The sequence below is a fragment of the Excalfactoria chinensis genome, chromosome 2 (genome assembly GCF_039878825.1).
Source record: "Excalfactoria chinensis isolate bCotChi1 chromosome 2, bCotChi1.hap2, whole genome shotgun sequence".
Lineage (NCBI taxonomy): Eukaryota > Metazoa > Chordata > Aves > Galliformes > Phasianidae > Excalfactoria > Excalfactoria chinensis.
In genome coordinates this window covers 76,585,843-76,602,568 of record NC_092826.1, presented here as the reverse complement: position 1 = coordinate 76,602,568, position 16,726 = coordinate 76,585,843, and the positions used below count along the sequence as shown (strand labels likewise).

Sequence of the window (16,726 nt, the reverse complement as noted above, 5' to 3'; positions counted from 1 at the left end):
CTGACTCATTTTGGAGTTCCTAATGCTTTCAGTACCTACATTAGGTACCTTTCAACAGGCTGATTACAGTCCTAAATGAATGTGCACTACTTCCAGAACTGCGTATGTTTTATCCCTGGCCCAGGACAGTCTTACTGTTATTATTAGCCCTAGTTATAATCACTAGGCAAGTTCAATTTAAAAAGAAAGACCCAGAGGAGATTGTTACTGAAAATAGACTGGGCCTGAATATGTATTTTTATTTTTGCTTCACTTTATTGAGATCTTCATAAATACAATGAAACTTGACAATGTACCATATGGTGCATAAACATTAAATCACAATACAATCCATTGTCATAAAATTACATCCGCAGACCAGTCAACAGTGTCTCCTGGGACACATCAGTGAACTCATTTTACTCAAGATCTGAAGTGCTTCAAAGCTACAGAGTGCAGTCAGAGCAAAAAATCCCACAGAATGACAGGGAATCCCATCGTATAAATCCCAGCCCCATCGTTACAGGCTCATAAAAAGATCAAAAAGAATGAAATATGCACAGAGTCACAAAGTAAACATTTCTAAATAAAATGATGCTGATAACTTACATCAGGTGAAGATCTGATACACAGCTTTTACTCAGTGGGAGGTACTGTAAATACTATAGTAAAAGAGCAGGAGAGAAGGCAGATAGAATTTCAAATGCTGGTTTAACTGACTCTACTGAGGTCAGCCTCAATAGGAACAAATGAGGCACTACAAATACATTGGAAAATTCAAATAAATCCCAGATAAAATACTACTGTCCAATAAAGGATATGCAAAAATGTATAATATATATGAAAGCACACTAAATAAGCTTTCATTATGAATACAAGATTCACTTTAGTTCAAACTGTCTTCTGACTGCTTTTGACACGCTGTCATGAAAAAAAATGTATGCAGGCAACTCTAAATTGTTACTTGATGTTCATGTCCTCTCAAACAGGTAACATTTTTAAATATAGGAACTCTAAAATAGGAATATAGGAATATAGGAATTCAAAAAGGAAGGAGAAGGATAGGCCAGGTGTAGTTTGAAGAGATGGCGCATGTTAGAGAGCCAGTGTAGAGAAGAAGAGATGGTAATGCTGGGTGAGTCTGCCCTCCCTTCTGAAAACTGCAGTGCCTACCCAATCTCTGCAAGCTGAGGCCAGAAGGAACATAGCTTAGTGGTACAACTTGGTGCCCCAGCCATTGGAGTACTTATGGCCAGAGTAGGACCTACTCACAGCTGTTACAATCCCATATATATATATATATATATATCAACAGCCCCTTCCTTCTTTCTTTATTTTCATTTACTTCCTTCTGCCCCTGTGTCTCCCTCTTCCAGGTCCTGAGCGAGTGGATTCTAACCTGACCTCTCATTCCCCTGCAACCAGATAAAACACATTCCTGCTGCACACCTAGAATGCATTTTAAACCTGAAGTTTCCCTGTCTGTATTACATGGTGGCTGTGGTAGCAAATCATCTCCTTAGGCTACTAAACATCACACTTCAGGTATGCAAGTTCTCAGAATATGACAGATTTCCAAGCAGCAATGAAAACTGGACTCTTTCTTATCCCTGAGCTGCTGGATAAATGATAAGGCTCACTGATACCCGCTAAGTGCTGAAGATGGAAAAAAGAGTTATCTCCTATCTGGAGACAGATAAGGGAAGCAGCTGTCTGTCTGAAGCAGATAGAGGTCTTTCAGGTATATATTTTTACTCATGCATGATGATTGAAAGCAATGATAGGTTAGAGCCAATGTGCTGTCATTGGTGAAGACAACTTCCTAGTTTCATAATGACTGCATTCCTTGTTAGCTCGGTATTTCATACAGCATTTTGACACATTAAAACTAGACCCAAAACATCTCACATCCAAGAATAACTGCTGAAAGCAAAGAATTGAATGGGGTTTTTTTATTTTCAGCCAGAAAACATTATTTGGCCATTTCTCAAAATAAGCGCATATACTCACTGGTATATATATATTTTTTTTTTATTAACTTAAAATTGTCTCTGTATTCATTTAGAAGAAGCTTCAGAATAGCTGCAGGTGCTGTTAAGAGGTGAACATTTTTCCTCTAATTCATATTTCTTGAGTATGACATTGTTTCAGCTGTTCAACACTGGCAGCTGTACCTTGTCTTGACTTCACAGACTTCCCTGTCTGAACATGAAGACATGCTACAAACCAAGAGGATGATCATTTCCACGCTGACTTTAAGCTGCTGTCTATGAAATGAAACCAGCAAAAGAAACAGAAGAGTTACTTAAAGCCTTTTCCTATACGAACTGTTAGTGCTACCTTGTTCTTATCACACAGCTTCAAAATGTTTCTAGAAATACAGAATGTGTGCGCCTGGCCTTCACAGGACACTTTCAGACTGAAAAAATGAAGGAACAAAAATCTGCTGACCTCATTTGCCCCACATCTGTTTGAATAGGGTAAGAATAACGTTCATAAAATCTGAAAAACAACCTCATATGCTTTGCATGCCAACTGCTAGATTTCAGTATTCAAAGTCAATTGTTGCAGTCTCCACAGGGAGTGTATGAGAGGTATTAACTAATTGACCCATGAAAATGTGACATGCACAGAGAGTACCTCTTAAGAAGATGATTCCATTATCTATTTTCTGTCTTCTTCATAATCCACTGCTGGGAGATGTTCCCAGGTTTCCCAGCCCCCTCCCCTGTCAGAAGCTGAGTACTGTAGATGAATTAGTTCCTCTGTCTGGGTTTCTTAAACTCTAAGTATGGACCTGAAAGTAGGCTATGGCTTCCATTTGCTATTCTTCACTGGTGGTCACAAGCAGGTCATTTTGGTCCCCTTTAATATCTAAGCACAATTCCTTCTTTTTAAATACAGAGACATCAGTCAGGATATGAAGGACTGTTGATCCTGAACACAGCGTATAAGCAGAGAAAGACTCAATTGCCAATAATTGCATGAGATATCAAGGCCCATTTCTCCCACTGTGGGCAGTTTCTTAATGTGATCTCTCAAAGAACTTAATGATTCTTTCTAAATTCTCAAGAATTCAGGCAGAGCTGCTAATATGTCATCAAAGAAGAGCAAGAAAATGCAGAAAATGTATAAAAGGGAAGCGAAATATACTGCCGGAGAACTTCTCAAATGAGACTGCAGCTTAGCTTCTAGCTCATGTACGCACTGCAGCAGTCAGTGGTTTTATTTTATTTATTTCTATTCTATCTTACTTGTAGATCTACATTTTTTATTCAGTACTGCGCTGTATCTTTTCAAGACATGAGGATTCCAAACCAGATCTCTGCTCTGAATGTTGAGATTTTTGCCTTTTGAAATTGCCAATAACTGGTAGTTCCAAGTAGTTAAAGTTCCCTGTGGTATTCTTTGGATGTGATAGTTCAGAAGCAAAGGAAATTCTGACAAAAGAAACTTGGCATCAGAATAGCTGTAATTAATAGAAGTAAAGAGGATTACAGCAAGAAGCTGGAGGGATAGTACTTCCCAAGAGAAAATGGAGTAGGCTTCTGGTTAGGAACAAGTTAAATACTAACTGCAGAAAGTGTGAGGAAAGGAGGAAAAGTGGAATTTTTCTTAGATACCACGTGATGGATTGCTGGGAAAATGTTTGAAACTTGAAAGACAAGTGCATGCAGACTTAAACGATTTACCTGGAAGTCAGCTGCTCAAGAAAACTTTGCTTGCAGATGAAGATGTAACATCCATCCTTGATCTCACTGTTTCTTCCTCTTTGTGGGTGAAATCTAATTAATTAAATATTTTGTATTTGAAATTTTAGACAAGGAAAGGAAGAGAAGAGGAAAACAAAGAGAAATGAGAATAAGCACCAGTGCTTTTAGAGGTCAATAGTATGAGCCTGCTTGATACATCATCTTTAGTTAATAATGATGAAAAAGAAGGCTGTGCTGTTGTGAGGTGCTGTAAGAGGTAAGAATTCCTTTCTGACCCTTCAGTTTAGACACTGAAGTGTGAGTTTTATTTTCTTCCTTTTGACACTAGAATTATTTCATCTCTAAATATCTAGCAGTGAAAATATCACCTGCCATTTCTTCCAAATTTTCCACCCTTTACCCCATCTTCTCTTTTAAAGTCTGGGAGAAGCACAAAGAAGAATATAGTTTTACTACACCAGCATAGCTCAGTCTTGGCCAAAGCCTCATCTAGTGTCCAGTGAAAAATTAATGGGATATCTAGATATTGTTTGCTTCCTCTCAGGCTGCATAACCACCTTCTTATTGGAATCTCTTGCAAAATCAATCAGTCCACATGGAATTTACCCTTAGGTACTTCAGAAACAAGCTGGAGCAATAGCCAAAACATTAGTGATTATCTTCATATTCTTATAGAAGATGAATGAGTTCCTAGAGGACTGAGAGAAATAAAAATCTACATTTAAAGTGAGGTGAGAGGAATGGATTTGCTGGGGAGTCAACAGTTAATTACAGATCCTTCAGCTTAAGTTCAGTACTTGGAAATTTACTGGAATAACCAACCAGCTTTTTAGTATCTAGAGGATAGCAAGGTGGTAAGGAACAGTGAATATGGATTTATGAAGAGCACACTGGCAACAACCTGATCTCCCTTGCTTTGTTAAGACAGCCTAGTAGATGCAAGATGAAACAAGCAAAACACATTTTGACTTCTGTAAGATATTTTACAAAGCTCTACTATTCATTGTCAAAAGCAAGACGGGCAATATGGCCCAGGTGAAATAAGAGACTGGAAAAGAACTCAAAGAGTCGCTATCCATGGCTCAGCATCTCAGCTAATGGGAGAGAACAACAAATGACCATGCCAGACTTTGTTTCATGTCCAGGACTATTCATTTATACTAAGTTTTTATACTAACACCTCGGATGATGCAGTACAGTTGTAAAATGTGAGGATGACATCAGGCTGGGAGAGGCTGCAAACACTCAGGAAGATGGGGTTAGACTTAAAAATGATCATGATAAACTGAAGAAAGGGTAAGAAATCAATATGAGAAAATTCAATAAGGGCAAATTGAAAACACAAGCCTTGGAACGGCTAAATCAAATGCCCAGGAATATAGAAGTGAATAATAGCCTAGGAATCAGCATTGTAAGAAAAGAGCTGACTACAAACCAAATAGGAGTCAGAGCCCCAGTGCATGGGTTGTGGTGAAGGAGGAAAATGCTGCTCTCACTGTATTAACAGTGTACCATGTGTCTTGCATGTGTTGTGTACATGAAGCACTTATACTGGCATCCTCAGCACAGAAAAGCAGTATGCCACAGCTTCTGTTCTGGTGACTTTTGATCTTGTATCAGAAGCAAAATACAGAAGGAAGTTAGGAAAGTCCTATATTTCTATGACCCTAAAACATACAAAATCATGTCTTACAACGTAAAAACAAACAAACAAACAACACAAGTGAGTACTCATTTTGTCTCAGTCTTCTTCTACCACTCGCTTGGGTCTTTTCACCCTTTTGCTTCCTCCTGTTACACTGAATCCACATGTGCTCTGAATTGCCTCTACTGTGCTAGTGCTCAAATAAACAAATTTGTCTTAGTGGTAGAAGCATGGCTGATACTTTTAAGCATATGCGAACAATTGCTGTGCTGTGGGGCTGTCTGGGAACAGGTGCATCCACCTCAACAGTACTCTGCTCCCACTTCTGTAACTGCAGTGTTCTGATGACAAGTAGATTAGACCCAGAGTCTTGTATGCCAAAATGTCTTTTTTTTATTATTATTTTTTTATTTTTTTTAGATTATCTCTGAGGTTGTACCCTCATTCTCTGTATTTTTGTGTAACAGAGTATTCTGCAATCCCTATAACTGCACAAAGGCTGTAATTTTGTTTCATCAAATGATCATCAAATGATGTTGTATTGATTCAGAAGGGGCTTCTGTTTCTGTATGTGTTAACTGAAGCTTTATGAAAGCTCAAGTTAATATAAAAATGATAGCTAGGCAGAACTCCCCATAGCTTGTAAAAGACCATTCTTCTCCACTGCCTTCCAAATCCCTATGTAAGAAGAACACACTTTTCTTATTGATTCCCTTCTCAGAATAAGTTTCAGAGTCAAAGTATCCAAGTGAAAATAATTAACTGATCCTTCCTGGTAAGTACAACATATTCCCAGTAAAACAAAGTTTGAGCCCCAGTGACTCCATCATATCTTGTACAACATCGGGGGACACACTGAGTAATGCAGACTTTGCATTAGTTCAGGCACAGAAGACCGTAGCTATTTCTGCCTTTTAAAAATGATCGTAACTTACAGTAATAGTGTATGTTCTTTCTCACCTTCTGTAAGCTCACTTTTCTGTTTGTCTAAATTCACTTACAGCTGGCATTGATTCACTTCTGGCCTATACAGTCTTACAACAGCACTCCAAATTATTGCATTCAACCTCGGATGTGCATATTTCAAAAGCAAGAACAGTGCTTTTCTGTGCCCAAGACTGTATTTTCCCTAAAAGACTCTGGCCTAGCCTTTAGACTTGTACAGACTTTGCACAGGACAAATCTTACTTGCTTTGCTCATCTGCACCTTTCAGCATACTCAGGTGAATGGAAACATGAAGATATGACCTCAGGTTCTGAACAGGCACAGAAAAGAATTACAGTTCCTAACTGCATACTTTACAGGCAGCTTTGACATTCAGATGGCAGAGTTAAATGTTTATATTATATCATTTGTGCCCATTAGCCTATTAACTGTCTCATTAGCAACAATGAATAATTGCAGGCACAAAATAGGTCTGAAGAAACAAAAATTTTATTCAGGTGCTATTTATGTAACTGTGACATACTTTGGGATGGAAGTGCAATATAAATTCATAGCATTACCTGTCAAAAATCTATCACATCTTCTCCAGCCACTAAAACATCTTTCCTCCAAGAAATACTTTTCCTGCCAATCACATGATAATAAGCAAAATAGAGATTAAATGAAATTTTCTGCTTTTTAATGTCAGAATGATCTCCACTTGCATAATAGGAGGGGACTGGATTTCTTAATCAATATTTCATCCACCTAAAATAAAAGAGTATAATATAATAAAATAAAATATACTATAAAAGTAATATAATGCAATATAATATGACACTTATGGAATGCATGGTGTCCATTTTCCCTAGAGGATATGACATACTCATGAATACACATAGTTTTGTTATCCTAGGAAGGGCAAACCCAACTCATATGCAGCTCACATCCACAACTACTTGGACAGTTCCGGGTCAGCTCTAGGTCCAGGGTTTCAGTCACACTGAAGAAATTATCAGATTTTATTAAGATCTATTTATTAAGATCTAGATTGTTGCTAATTTTTAGATAAGTATTGAAAGCGGAGTAATAAACCAATGGATATGACTGGCTTAGGAAGCCACAGTGAAAAGTTGCGTTGCTAGGAGTATATAAATAGGAGAGAGCTATCTTGCAAAACCTGAATAGGGAAAGCATTGCAGACTGCTGGTGTGACATGGAGACAAGGTAGCCTGGGCTACCCCATTTCTGCAGTGACAGTCTCAAGCAACAATGTTCAAAGCTGGAACAGGGTTTTCTGCTTGTTCCTTGCTTTGTCTATGGCACCCTCCGTGATCCCTGCACCTTCCACCTGCCCCAGAGGGAACAGGCTCCCAGAAGAACCCCTTCCACAGCTATTTTGATAGGAACTCTCTTGCCACTGCCCTGGGCAGAGGGCAAGCACCCTGCTCTGGCCCATGGAGGTCTTGGTCCCCCTGTGACAGCGTCACCACAACACGTGGGGCAGGGAGGTGGATAGGCATCTGAAGAAGTGGCCTTGACTAAGGAGAACAATTACTGCTCCTTGTCCTGCTGCACATGAGGGAAGTGCATATTTCCTTGTGTGAAGGAATCCTGCTCTTCTGCTTGTGAAGGTCTTCACCTGTTGCTGCAACTTTCCTTAAAAGACACAGGAGACTGTCTGATGACAGTCCCCAACTCCACTAATTTCAGTGAGTGCAGCCTGTAGCCATAGTCCCTAATCATCCTGCTATGAAGGAAAATTGAATAAACTACAAGAAATGTGTACAGTGATTTGGAAAGAAATATGTCAAGGATGATAAAACTTTTGATTTCTGGTTTAACACTCATTCAGTATTCCAAGAGTAGCTGTAGCGCCTGTCCAATGCTATTAATTAGCATAACTGAGCTTCACTCACTCTAACTGTTCTTTTCAAACACATATATTGTTATTTATTCCCTATTTTGTTTTCCCACAAGGCACATTTCAAAACAGCATGTGCTGTTTCTGACGCAATACCATATCAATCTGATTATATTGTACATAATAAAATATGCCCTAAGATAGAGCACTGCAAGATATTTATTTAGAAGGACACCTTTGATGTTATGCGAACTAAAGAAATCTTTAAATTCTACTGAAATAAAAGTGAAATTTGGTGTCACTGTAATCAATCTTGATCCACTGCACAAGTCAGAGCTCTCTGCGAGTGCAATTCTAATCTACTTCCAAATACAAGCTTCCAACTAGACAGTCAAGACAGGCGGATTAGCTCTTTGAACAGGAATTTTCTGAAAGCACCAATAGAAATGTATGGGTCTAATGCCTATTTTACAAATCAACTTTTCAATTAGAAGAGTTTTACAACTTGTTTAAGAATAGCACGCCCATGTCACTGTCACTGTCACTCCTAAGTAATACATGGGTGTAAAATTAGAGCCTCCTTGAACAGACTTTTGAGGAGCAAATAATGGAATTATTCCTGAGCTTTTTATATGGATACCAATGACTGCAATAGACAGCTACTTAATACTCCTCAATAATTGTTTTAGACAACTTGTCTAGATCCTGGAGAACACAGCAGATGCATTTGTTTCTTACCAACACAAAAATACAAGGCTTTCTAGAACTTCTCAGTCTTCAATCAATCCATCATATTCAACAAGAAGCTGTACAGAAAGTGTATGTTATAGCAAAGAGAAAAAGAAACAGTAGCGTTACAACATACCTTTCACTGTGTTTGTACTACTCTGTGCTTCTGTCATTTGCTATGGCAGCTCAGCTTATCACTGCTTTTCCCTCGTAAGCTCCTGGGCAGCACAACAGGCACTTCGGCAGCTTTGTTCTCTTTAACACAATCGGCTCTAAAGAAAAAGTTTCATTTGTATTATAGTATGTGGTAATTTTCAAGGAAAAAAAGACATCACCCCAAACCAATCAGAACAGTCTTTGTCTGAAGATCTAGCCTCTTTCTCAACTGATGCACTAGTATGTGAATGAGGCCAGTAATACATGAGGTGAGGTATACAGAAGCCATTCACTCAAGATGCTGAGAGAACATAAGCTACGTGGGTGGATGGTGGGAACAATAGCAAACATTTCATGTCGAGGTGGCTGGGAATGAATAATGCATGTGTTGGGGAAACAGTTGCCCCATTCTGGTGTGGGGAGGATGGAAAGCGTGGGTGTGGGAGGTATTTTCCCGATCAAGTTAGCATTTCCAATTAACATCATCATCTGCATAGACCCAGAAGACACAGTATGACGATAAAACAATGCATTTATATCCAAAGGGGAACCAATTACTGCTATATGGACCTACAAAGAAAGCTGCTCAGATGCAAAAATAATATTTTATGTAGGCAGGCAAGCAGACATACAAAAATGAAGCCAAAAGACCAAGAGAAACTTTAACAGACTACGTGCTCTTTTGATCTATGTTGTTTAGATATGCGATATAAATGAACGCTTCATCTCAGCTGAACCATCCTTTCAAATTATCGTTAATTAAGTAATAATCCCTGAGAAATCTGTCATTACCAACAGTTAGGAACTGGTTTATTATGTTTGCCCCAGGCTATTAATGCTCAGACACAATGGCCACTAATTGCACTAAGAACTAATTTCCCTAGAAAGACACACGCATCTTCTAACTATCTGGCAGCATAATTTTGTTCTAAAACTTTACTTTTAACTTGTATAACTGAAGCATTGATCAGTCAGAAATTCTTTAATCTTTCCTCAAAGAAATCACCATTAACAAAAAGAAGGCAGATTTTCATTAGTGTTGTATGTTCTCAAATTTCTCTTGCAGACAACAACAACGGCAGGGGTTATAATCCCTATAAACGATGCATCAGCTCCAAATCCAGCATTTTCAATCAATGTGATGAGCTTTGGATAAGTCCCAGCAATTCCTTTAAAAACAAGGGGGGTCTGTTATTTCCTAGGCTAACATTACAGCTCTTCTTCTGTAACAGCTTATTAAAGCAATAAGAAATTCCTGGGATGTCAATGACCAAACTATGACATTTCATTCTGATAGCTATTTTCAGTGTAGACAAGCCAACTAGCCATGAGAATTACCATTAAGTTACTGTTAAAGGGATAAACTGACAAAATTAATCCAGAGGCAGGGGGGAAAAAAGAAATCTACCTGGAATTTAAAGTGATTTGCTCCACAAACACTTCTTCCCTCTTCTCAGGAGCAGAGTGTAAGGAAAAAGCCTTAAAGAAAAGTTGCCACTGTCATTGCATTTCAACGGCACCCACACCGCAATTTTAAAGGAACTGCCATTTCAGCTATTCCTTAAATAACCTCTTTTTTCCTCCATAATCATGTAATATATTTCTTTCACCTTTTGACTAGTACGTTGCGTTTTCTTTTCTTTTTTTTTTTTCTTTTTAATAAACTTACACATTCATTTTGCAGGAAATTGTATTTTAAAATGCTTCTCAAAGGTTTTTTTTTTTTTTTTTTTTTTTTTTTTTTTTTTTTTTTTTTTCCCTAACGCTTTCATTTGGATTGAATTAATGCTGAATCCTGATTTGCAAAAATAGAGAGAGAAGGAGAGGGAGAGAAAGGGAGGGAAAAAAAGCAGCTTAGCTTGTACGCCGGCTCCAAAACACACATCTCCAATTCACGTTTCAAAATCAATCTTATTGTAACCTTTACCTGTACAAACGGCACTGTTCTGTTACTTCTGAAACACAAACAGTTGCAGTGTAGTTATCTACCAGACTAGGTAGTCAAATCTGTTTTCTCCCCCTTTCTTCACCAGTTCAGTTTGTTTTCAAGCCCTCAATGCCAGCTCTCACTTTATAGTTTTTATCCTTCTCCTTTTATTCTTTTTTCTTTTCTTTTCCTAATGTTCTTCTCTCTCTTTTTTCCCCATTAAGATTCGAATAGGCCGGTTCCTCAGCCAATATGTCTAACATGCGTGAATAGCCTTGCAGAAAAGCAGGGTCTCCTTTTGTCTGGGCCCGTATGGCTTGTAAGTCATTCTGCACCGATAGGCAAGGGCTTCTCTCTCTGTGGGAGACTTCCAATAATTGCCAGAACAAATTAAACTGGGGCTTATCTATTCCTCTCTCCTTTCAGCTTGAAAATGGAGGAAACTGAGGAACAAGACCAATTTTAACAGGTGACAATGCAGCGTACAAATAGATTGGATACAGCTTGTATGAAGTCATGTTGCAGTCAGCAGTGGCAGGACACTGCTTTGAGGAGTGGGGTGGTGATGTGCTCTATGGACCCAGCCAATCCTTCTGATCTGACAAATAAAAAATGAGCTGGAGATTAAGAGCAGCCCATATAATCCCCATTGTGGCAAGCAGAATTAAGAAAAGGAGTATTTCTGGTCATACTTATGTGGACTGGGCTGCCCAGAAAAGCAGAATGGAATGTTGTGTGTAAAAAGACAGACATGGCGTATCATGGCAAGAAGTGTATAAGAAGTTCTGATTTTCCCCCTCATACTCCCTACACAGTCCCTCCCAGCAGGCCCACCGTGTGCCTTAGTCTATAGGCAAGTGTCATGAAGTGCAGAATTAACTCTTACAGAGAAGCAAAGTAATGAGGAGAGTTCTGTTTTGCCTCTGTGGTGAGCATTTGACTGTCTGGGGCTGAAAAGAGTGTTTTAAGAGATAATATAGTTATCAGACACATATTTTCTATAGCAATGAGCTATCATCTTCTTTTGCAGATGAGATAAAGTGAGTTCAAAGTGCTTTCTCCAGGCAAAGATACACTCAAAGCCATGCAGTGGAAATGAATTCTTTGCCAGTGTCTGACAGAGAGATATGTAAACCATCAGATTTGAAAGGGACTTTTAATTTTTGGGGCTGATGAATGCCAGTGAGAAGTATTAGGATCTTCTCTTGGCCAGCATGATTACTGCTATCACATGAGAGTATGTCAAACACTTTTCAGCATACTGTTGTCTGTCAAGCTCTTAAAAACCATCATTCACTGTAAACTAACTTCTCAGTAACCACTCTCCCTCAGTCAGGCTGTCCAATTCCCACAGTCAATGAGAACTTAATGTGGAAACAACAACAACAACAACAAAAAACCAGAAGTACTCAATGTTAGGTTTCCTTCTATTTTTCTCTCTGTACTATTCAGCAACTATTCACATAGAGAACCTCCCCAGGCATCCTCAATCACTGACCCGATGCATGACTGTGCCAGGATAGAAGTTAAGATGAAACAGAGGAGGCAAACACTAGGACCTATAGGACCTAAAGGCAATAAGGAAATAGGGAGTAAATTGAAGGCTGGTGTGGTGCAGAAAAAGGGACCAAAGGATGAATGTGGAAAGAGATGCGATGGGATAATTTGATGAGCAAAAGCAAGGTTCTCTTCTAAGAGCAAAGAGAGAGAGACTGCATTGTAAAGCCTCTACATCATCTGTAGCAGATTTGGAAGACGTGGTTAGATGAGAGGGTATAGCTACTGTCCTTTAACCCAGTCTTTTCTCAGGCATCTCCTACCTGTCCTACATTTTCTGGGTTTAAGATTCACCACTCTCTCATATGATCTGCCAAACCGCTGCCCATTTGCTGCTCATGAAACATGGATTCTAAATATAAAATACAAAAAAAAATCTGACGCAGCTTGTAATAGGGCATGCAAAAACAATGGCCTCTGTGACTCAGTTCCTCATTTACAAAGCAGGAATAATATGGTATCAGTATTTCATCTCACACGAGCAATGAGAAGATGCCAAAATCACTAGTCCTTTTTGCAAAATAGGGAACAGCAGAGAATCTGAAACCGTGGTGTCCTTGTTTTATCAGTATTCCACATCATGGCATCATGCAGCCAGCTGTCTGATGCTTAAGCACAGTGCTGGGTGCATTTCTCATTTACTGTACTTGTAGCAGACTCAGCTACTTCACGTGAGTTCTGGCTCTGGGAGATGTGATCTCCCAATTCCAGGTGAGGGGGAAGCTCTCTCATCTTTTCCAGAAGGACAGTTGTGCAGGGCCTGCCGATAAAGACTCAGACTGAGTCTCTTTCTCTCTCCTATGATTTCATTTTGGTTCATTTGATTTATTATTCTTAATTATTTTGCATTATCTCACTTTCTTTTTAATAAATTAGTTTCTCCTATCTCAATTGAGTTTCTTCCTCTTCCTTCCCCAAGCTTTTCCCAAGGGGATGAAGGGGTGCCACGTGATTAACTCTTCAAACTGTGACACAGTTACATACTTACACCTATAGTTGAACAAAATGGCTAAAAACCCAGAAGATGAAGTAGAGCAACTCAAGAACCATATCACATTTTCTGAGATTATTATGACATAAAATTTTCATTTGGATTATTTCTCTGGGGGGAACAAAGAAGTGAAGGGTCTACATTATAGAGATTTTATGAACTTTGAAGAGCATTTACAATTGTAACTAATAGCAGTATGGCACAGGTTACTACACTGATTTGAGGCCAAATCAATTTATACTCTTTAGAGATCCTCTTCAGTATCATGGCCAGGGAAGCATTGCAGTAGCCATCCCTGGAAGTACATAAAAGATGTGTGGACCTAGTGCTCAGGGATGTGGTGCAGTGGTGGACCTGGTAGTGTTAGGTTGATGGTTGAATTCGGTGGTCTTTTCCAACCTAAATTATTCTAAACGATATTTGGCATAAAACTCAGGACAAGAGTTAGGCTTGCTCAAGAAAGCGCTAGAATTTTGCTACTGTCTTTTATAAAGATCAGTTCACTCTAACATCAAACATCAAAAGCAAAAACATAATAAAAGGAGGGAAATCGTTATGGAATATCAGAGAGATTGAAAAAAAATAAAATGCAAAGTCATGTTTTCAGTTTGTAATGTCAGTCCCAAGAATGGCTTTTTGACCTTGATAACTTCTCCAACTTATCTTAGATAAGCAATTTTGTTTCTTAAACAGCCCATAACTGAACTAATTACTTAAATAGATGTTGTAATTTTAGATCATTTTTAAAGATCTCTGGAGGAAACTATGGAAAAATACTTAACAGCTTCATTTTCCATTAGATTCTCCATTAAAAAAAAAAGAAGAAGAAGGAAATGTGGAAGTTTTACAGTGTGATTTTCATCTCTAAAAACTATGAACAGTCAGCAAATCTGGAACGACAAATCCATTCTGAATTGACTTTTTAACAGTCATAAGCCCACAAATTCAACTACTTCAGAAGCACACACCTTGGAAACTCTGCACTATTTTAGCCCCACACGTTCTTGTTTCTAGCAGTTCTTTTCAATCAAGGCAGGTAATGGCCAGTCACCATCCAGTGGGCAAATGCTTACATTGGAAAGGGGTATTTTTAGAACCCTATGCGAATAAGCTTCTGCTTCCCTCTTTAAAACACAGCGAAGTCGATAAAACATACATTCCTGCAAACAAAATAAGAACTGAGGTTTTAGGATCAATTTCAGACATCATTGTTTTTACTCAGGAAACCTTCCTTACTTAGGAGGAATCAGTGAAGGGGATTTAATGTCTATAAAATGGGCTAGATTGTCACTGGCTTTAATTAGTGCCACGCTGGAGAAATCTGAATATAGGATGAATGTGACCTTTCTCTTCATAAATAGGGAAATGCATTCATAGCAAGTAATTTTTTTGCAGAAAAACAAAGATCTGAAAGTAATTGCATGCCAGGGTGAATTTGGGGTTGACCTTTGAAGTCAATATGCAGTGAAGAATGGAACGTGCTCCCTGTGGAATGGACATACATTCACCTGACCAGGACAGACCTCTTGCCAAAGCTTCAGGAACACAGGTCTTACTTTGCTTGTCATGGCACTCAGTCTGCCTGGCCTGCTGAACCAAATGGGAACAAAACCAATGACTTCAAAAAGCACAAGATCTCATCTGGCTACGAGGCTGCGAGTGAACAAAGCTTTCTAAAGCCATCCATGTTTACCTTGCAGAACTGAAGTCTGTTGGTCTTTTATCACTTCTCTGTAGCTGTCAAAGGCTTCTAATGCAGCCAGGACACCATTACGGCATTCTGGATGCTCATCGACTGCAGCCTGACCTTTGTGGCTTAGGTGGGGCCTGAGGACCATCATATTCACTACCCTGCCAACTGCTCTGCAAATGCTTAATACATCAGTCCTTTCGACTAGCCTCGATTGCAAATGGATCCAAAATAGCTTTTCCCTCTGCAGCCTAATTTGCTTATTTTTGAACGATGGACCAAAGAAGCTTGGCTTTCTTTTGATCAGACAATCTAACACACTTTCCTGCCTGTAGAGGACCTCCTGTCTTGCTGTTGGCACTGTGTAAGAGCAGAAGTGGCACCTTGGCAGTCTCATGTCTGCTGACCTCATGCTCAGAGCACAGAGTTCTCTGAAGGCCATTGTGGCCACTCATGTTTCTTTCTTCATAACAATTCCTTTTTTCCTGATTTGGCAAACTTTAATGCCCAAATAGAAACAGGACCCTTCCTGGTTGTATCCTGTATCAGCTTTTAAGCACTCATGTCATTCTGTATTATGATTCCCAGCCTTTTTAAAGCTAGGAAAGGGCTGCACAATGTCATGACTGGGAAACCTCTAAGGAAAACCCACTTGTCACAGATATTTCTTGCTAATTCTGCAGATGGTATGTTCTTTCTTCTGAATAGGACACTGAAATGAGCTCTTGCTGATGTGAGGCTTTAAAAGATGAAGTGGTCCATTCAACAAGGGCAGCAGTGAAGTCTTGTGCGTCCTTTCCAAATTCTCATTCAGCTAATTACATGTTCAAGACACACTGCTAAGCTCTATCGCTACATGCTTGCTTCCTGCTAGAATTTTCTGCATAGCTAAATCCTCTGTTGTTTCCTCTGTGTGTAGCAGCCATCTTTGGTTCCTGGACCAATTGAGAGCACACAGACTCTAACTGCTGCTCCATCTTATTCCAGAGGTGATCTGGAGAAAATTCAATGTTTGTAGCCCATATAAAATCCATAAAGATGAAAGGTGTTATAACTGTACATTAATTATTCATCACTAATGTTACACATACTAATGCTTTCCTCAAAAGATAATGTACCCACCTGACCTGTAAACATGTAGTAGTTAAGAGAGCTATAGGTTTTTTTATTTGATTTTATTTTTATTATTCAAACTTGGCTAAGATCTTTACCAGAGAGGTAGAAACAAGGTTTTGTGAATATAAAATCCCTTCCTCACCTAGGGATGAATTTAGAGCAGTAAAGGAAAAAGACACTGTTGATAGCTTCTAGAGAACAATGAAGCCCCTGTATCAGATCAAGCATGATTCAAAGCCACCACTACAGCACACATATGCTGTACATGCACAGCAAGGATGCTGAAATCTCTGCTGAGCACAGAACTGCTTAACGCTGTTTGCAAAATTACCCTGTAGGCTGTCCAGCCTATTAACTACTGACGTCAACAAAAATAGCAACTGGAGATTCCTGTAGCTAAATATATTTTTGCCCTGCAAAGCTGTTTTGGGTCT

The 16,726-nt window shown here is 39.0% G+C and overlaps 1 protein-coding gene across 7 annotated transcripts in view; it reads right to left on the bottom strand.

Moving 5' to 3' along the window:
* CDH20 (cadherin 20) overlaps nucleotides 1–16,726 on the bottom strand; it is a 110,443-nt gene that overhangs the window by 39,042 nt on the left and 54,675 nt on the right. For 5 of the 7 annotated variants that reach the window (XM_072329139.1, XM_072329138.1, XM_072329137.1 and 2 more), the window contains one exon: nucleotides 8,992–9,127. The exons of the other annotated variants lie outside the window; for them this stretch is intronic. The gene's annotated coding sequence lies outside the window, so the exon portion shown is untranslated. The remainder of the gene's footprint in view (nucleotides 1–8,991; nucleotides 9,128–16,726) is intronic. 7 annotated transcript variants of the gene reach the window in all.